We start from the raw sequence: 6,205 nt of genomic DNA, 5'->3' as shown, positions 1-6,205 counted from the left end.
CAAAACAAAGTGACATGCGTATTATATTCCAATCTTGGAAATTAAAGATGAAAAAAACACACCTAAGCACATTTAAAAGAATATAAATCATATTATGTCTGCTCTCAAACCACAATGGAATTAAACTAAAAATCAATATCAGATATATAGCTGGAAAATTCTAAAATAATCAGAGATTAAACAACACGCTTCTAAATAACACATGGATCAAAGAAGAAACCTCAATAGAAATTTTAAACATTTAGGAATAAATGCAAATGAAAATACATTTTCTTGGCTGAGTGCTGTAGCTCATGCCTATAATCCCAGTGCTTTGGAAGGCCAAAATGGGAGGACTGCTTAAAGCCAAGAGTTTGAGACCAGACTAGGCAACACAGCAAGACACCATCTCCACAAAAAAAAGAAAAGAAAAAATTAGCCAAGGATGATATTATGTGCCTGTAGTCTCAGCTACTAAGGAGGCTGAGACAGGAGGATCACTTGAACTTGGGAGGTCGAGGATGCAGTAAGCTATGATCATACCACTGCACTCCAGTCTGGGTGACAGAGGGAGACTGTCTATAAACAGAAAGGAAGAACAGAGGAAGGAAGGAGGGAAAGAAGGTAGGGAGTAGGAAAGGAAAGAAATACAATTTATCAAAACTTGTGGGAAGCAGAGAAATCGGTGCTTAGAGGGAAATTTATAGCATTGAATACATACATTACAAAAGAAGAAAAATCTACAAACAATCACATAAGCTTTAAAGAGAAAAGAAAATTAAAATTCGGCAAAAGTAAAGACACAAAAATAAATAAATAAATAAAATTGAAACTAGGAAATCAGTTGAGAAAATCAACAAAACCTAAAGCAGTTTCTCTGAAAAGGTTAATAAAGTTGATGAGCCTCTAGCTAGGCTAACTAAGAAAAACTTTCAAATTACTAATATCAGAATGAAAGAGGGTGCATCACTACAAATCTTAAGGACATTAAAAGGATAATAAATGTACAGACAACTATACAACTATATGTACACAGATTTGATAACCTAGATGAAATGGACCAATCCTTGAAATACACATTTTACCATAACACACAAAATAAAAGCTAGACTCTCTGAATAGGCCTATTTCTATTCAAGAAATTAAATCAATAATAAATAATCTTCCAAAACAGAAAACACCAGGCCCAGATGAGTTCACTGGTGAATTATATTAAATATTTAAGGATGTAAGTATGTCCATTCTCTACAATCTCCTCCAGAAGATAGAAACAGGTAGGAATACTTCCTACTTCATTCTATGAGTCTAGTATTACCTAATATCAAGTCCAGACAAAGACATTACAAGAAAAGAAAACTGCACACAAATATCTCTCATGAATATAGATACAAAAATCCTCAAAAATATTAGCAATTGGATTTAACAATGTATAAAAAGAATTATACATTACAACCAAGTAGGAATTTGCTATACAAGGCTGGTTCAACATTTAAATCAAGTAATATAATCAATTACATCAATAGGCTAAATAAGAAAAAGCGCATGACCATATCAATAGATGCACAAAAATCATTTAATAAAATCCAATACCCATTCATGATAAAATCTCTCAGAAAATTAGAAATAGAAGGGAACTTTCTCAATTTGATAACGAACATTTACAAAAATAAAAAAAAACTACAGATAACAACATACTTAGTAGTGAGAAACTCAAAGCTTTTCTTCTAAAATCAGTAAACAGGTAAAGATATCTCTCCTCATTGCAGTTTTCCAACATCATATTGGAGGTCCTTGCTAATGCAATAGAATAAAAAAGTAATAAGAGATATAGAGACTTTAAGAAAAAAACTGTTTTTGACATAATCATCTATGCAGAAAATCTGAAATGATTCTAAAAATTTCTGGAACTAGCATGCAATTAAAGCAAAGCTGTGGGATACAAATTTGACATATAAAAGTCAATTATTTCTCTACATATCAGCAATAAAAAATGGAATTTGAAATAAAAAACACATTACCATTTATATAAGCACTCAAAAAACTAAAATACTGAGGTATAAATCTCACAAAATAGTACAAAATTTATATGAGGAAAATGATAAAACTCTAATGAAAGAAATAAATGTGGAGGCATTCCATGTTCATAGATAGGAAAACTCAATATTGTAAAGTGGTCAATTCTTCCTAACTTGATCTATAGATTCAACATAATCCCAATCAAATCCCTAGCAAGTGATTTTATGGATATTGGCAAACTGATTCTAAACTTTATATGTGGAGGCAAAAGACCCAGAATAGCCAACTCAGTATTAAAGGAAAATATTAAAATTGGAAGACTGACACTACTTGACTTCAAGATTTACTATAAAGCTATAGTAATCAAGACAGTGTGGCATTGGTGAAATTAATTCAAATATGGATCATCATAGGCCTAAATGTAAAATGCAAAACTATAAAACTCCTAGAAGATAACATAGGAGAAAACTTAGATGACTTTGGCTATGGCAATGACTTTTTAGATACACCACCAAAGGCACAATTTATGAAAGAAATAATGGATAAACTAGATTTCATAAAAATTAAATACTTCTGCTTTGTGAAAGACAATGTCAAGAGAATGAGAAGCCAAGTCACAAACCAAGAGAAACTATTTACAAAAGACACATCTGACAAAGGGCTGTTATTCAAAATATACGAACTCTTAAAATTCAACGAGGAAAGAAACAACTCAATTAACAAATGGACAAAAGACCTGAACAGACACTTTACGAAAGGAGACATACAAACGGCAAATAAGCATCTGAAATGTTGTCCATCATCACATGTTGTCTGAGTCCATTTTGTGATGCTATAACAATACCTCAAGCTTGGTAATTTATAAACAACAGAAATGTATTTTCCCACAGTTGTGAAGGCTAGAAGTCCAAGAAGAAGGCACTAGTATTTGGTGTCTGGTGAAGGCCTCTTACTGGATCTTCACATAGCAGAGGTAGAAGGTCAAGATAGCAACCTATCCAAATGCCCTGTGAAGTCTGTTTTATACAGGCCTTAATCTCCTGAATCCCATTAGAAAGGAAGAAACCCTCACAGCCTAATCATCTCTTAAAGGTCACATTTCTTAGTATTATCACATTGGCAACACCTGAATTTTGAAGGGGACACAATCAAACCATAGCACACGTGATTAGAAAATTGCACATTAAAACAAGATACAAATATACACCTATTAGAATGGCCAAAACTCAAAATACTGACACTAACAAATACTGGCATGGATGTGAAGTAACAGGAGTTCTCATTCATTGCTGATTGGAATGCAAAATGGTGCAACCACTTTGGAAGACTGTTTGGAAGTTTCTTCAAAACTAAACATACTCTTACCATACAATCCAACAATCATACTCCTTGGTATTTACCCAAGTGAATTGAAATGTATTTCTACCCAAAAGTCTGCACATGGATATTTATAGCAGCTTGATTCATAATTGCCAAAACATGGAAGCATCCAAGATATCCTAAGTGAATGGGTAAATAAATTGTGATACATATAGACAATAGGATATTATTTATTACTAAAAATAGTTATGAAGCCATGAAAAGACATTGAGGAAATTTAAGTGCATATTACTAAGAGAAAGAAGCCAATCTTAAAAGGTTACATAGTATATGACTACAACTATATGACTTTCTGGAAAGAGCAAGATTATGGAGACAGTTAATGATCAATGATTTCCAGGGTTTTGGAGGAAGGAAGGCATAAATAGGTATGGCACAGAGGATTTTTAGGTCAGTAAAACTATTCTGTATCATACTGAAATGGTGGATACATGTCAATATACAGTTGTTCAAAACCATAGAATGTACCACACCAAGAGTGAACCGTAATTTAAACTGTGGACTTTGGGTGATACTGATGTGTCAATGTAGGTTCATCAATTGTAACAAATGTACCCTTCTGGTGTGGGATGGTGATAGTGGGGGACGCTGTGGGTGTGTGGTGACAGGAGTATAAGGAAACTCTGTATTTTCACTTAATTTTGCTGTGCACCTAACACCGCTCTAAAAATAAAGTTTACTGATTTTTTTTAAAAGATACATACAAAAAAAGAAATGAGAAAAATCTCTCTCTTCATCAATAATTTGGTTATCCTGAGATAGAATTCACACAACAAAGTCAAGATAAACAAGATAAACAGGTTTTCTTTCCTGTTACTCAAAAATTGTCAGAATAATGAGATGTTCTGTTGTGTCCCTCAAAAGTTAACTGATCTTATTTAAATATTGATAAAAAGATAAGGGTAGTAACATAGAAAAAATCCATGCCCTTCCTTTGTAAACCAGGCACATAAAAAATTTAAAACTCGTTATTTTGTATTATTACATTTTTGGAATAGCTTGTCTTGAGTATGCAAAGTACTTGATGGAAGGATACAGCAGGAATTGAACATTGCCATAACACCTATATTCAAAATGCTGGTAGCACTAGTTGGTCAGCTAACCTTGAGATTGTATCTTAACCTATCTTAATTTTACTTTCTCTATCTGTTAAATGGGCCTAATAATACTTTTTTATGAATTGTAGACATCATAGATCTCAAACATTTGGTGGTTGGCCAAAAAATATATATTGCCAAAGGAGACTTTAATTTATGATACAAAACCATGGTACAATCTATTTCATTTTCCCTGCCTCTGGGAGTAAAATTTTTGAAACAGCCAAAAGAGGGAAATGTCTATCAAACGTTTACAGGTAAACGTTTAGGTAACTACAAGTTAAGTAGCACTTAATTGGTAGGAAATACTCTATTTTTATAGGCCAAATCTCACTTTTGTTTTAAAGACAAGTAAATAATCAGAGACTATAGATAAATATTTTTCAGCGTTGGCATTATTGGCATTTGGGGATCAATACTTCCTTTTTGTGGGGGACTGTCCTGTACATTATACGATGTTTTGCAGCATCTCTGGCCTCTCTATAGACTATATATTGGTAGCAAATCCCCCAGCCACACAGTTGTGACAACAAAAATTGTTCTCCAGACACTGTCGAATGTCCCTGGGATGGAGAGAGTGGGCAAAATCACTTCCAGCTGTAGAGCAATGGTGACCTTCAAAAGGAAAGGGTGAAAGCACCTCAACCTTCATTTTTAAGAATAATTGTTCTCAATACTTCTTTTTCTGACAGGATTTTTTGACCAGAACTGACTTTGTGGCCCTTCTTTGAAACTTTTCCTGGTTTTCAATTATCTGGAAATGCAAGTGACAAAAAACTAGGTTTAAGTTATTTTGAAACATTATATTCACATCTAGTTTTCCATTCTTCTACTACTGGTGATTCATTACAGTGATAATGACACTATGTAGAATAAATATGCTCTAATTTGATTGTTTCACTAAACATTGAATATAATCATGAAAATTGGTGCAAGGATATTTCAAATAATCATTTTAAATAGCAAATTATAAAGCGTTCATGTTGTGTTTTGACAAATTTTCAAGGAATAGTTTGAGGATCACAAAACTGATCAGTTCCCCTTAATTTCTCCATCAGTTCTACATAAATTGCAGAGTTCTCAAAGAACCTTTGAGGAGCCCTAAGAATAAACTCTCCTTTTGATCTAGCCTCTCCTCCAAGACCCCATGAAGGTCACTGCCTACTGTCACCCCGTGTGCCAAAGTGACAAGCTTGGTCTAAATCAAAACTTGTTTTGATTAAACTTGCAGCAAGCTGTTCACCAGAATTTCTAACAAATAAGTCCTTCTGTTCACTTGCTAGAGTCGTGATCAACGAGGAGCCAAAATAAAAATGTTGTTAGTCCATGAGATTCTTTAGTCAGTGAAGAAGAGAAAGATTGGGTCACTGCTCTGGCAATGTGCTTACCAATAGCTTAAGGTGCGCATAGGACAGAAAAAAAAAAAAAAAAACAATTTTTCTCTAAAAGCCAACTTCTCATACCATGTTTTAGTATGTGGTTATACATTTTAATGTCCATGTCAAATATATATATTATATATATATATGCTGTTATTCAGGACTTTATCATAACAAATTATCATGTTCTCCCAGAAATGACTATAAGTAAAAAGGAAGAACAAGTTTAGTGCTAACTTCTAGTATAATTTTCTAAAGACTGGAGATAAGATCGGAGAGGGGAGGAAGAAGATGCCAGGTTATTTCTCCTGTCTGTCTCTCTCACTCATGGAGAATATCCACCAGAGGCTTCAG

Source organism: Mandrillus leucophaeus, unplaced genomic scaffold (assembly GCF_000951045.1).
Source record: "Mandrillus leucophaeus isolate KB7577 unplaced genomic scaffold, Mleu.le_1.0 Scaffold110, whole genome shotgun sequence".
In the NCBI taxonomy this organism is placed as follows: Eukaryota; Metazoa; Chordata; class Mammalia; order Primates; family Cercopithecidae; genus Mandrillus; species Mandrillus leucophaeus.
The sequence above is the reverse complement of the archived record's forward strand: the minus strand, read 5'-3'. Positions refer to the sequence as shown.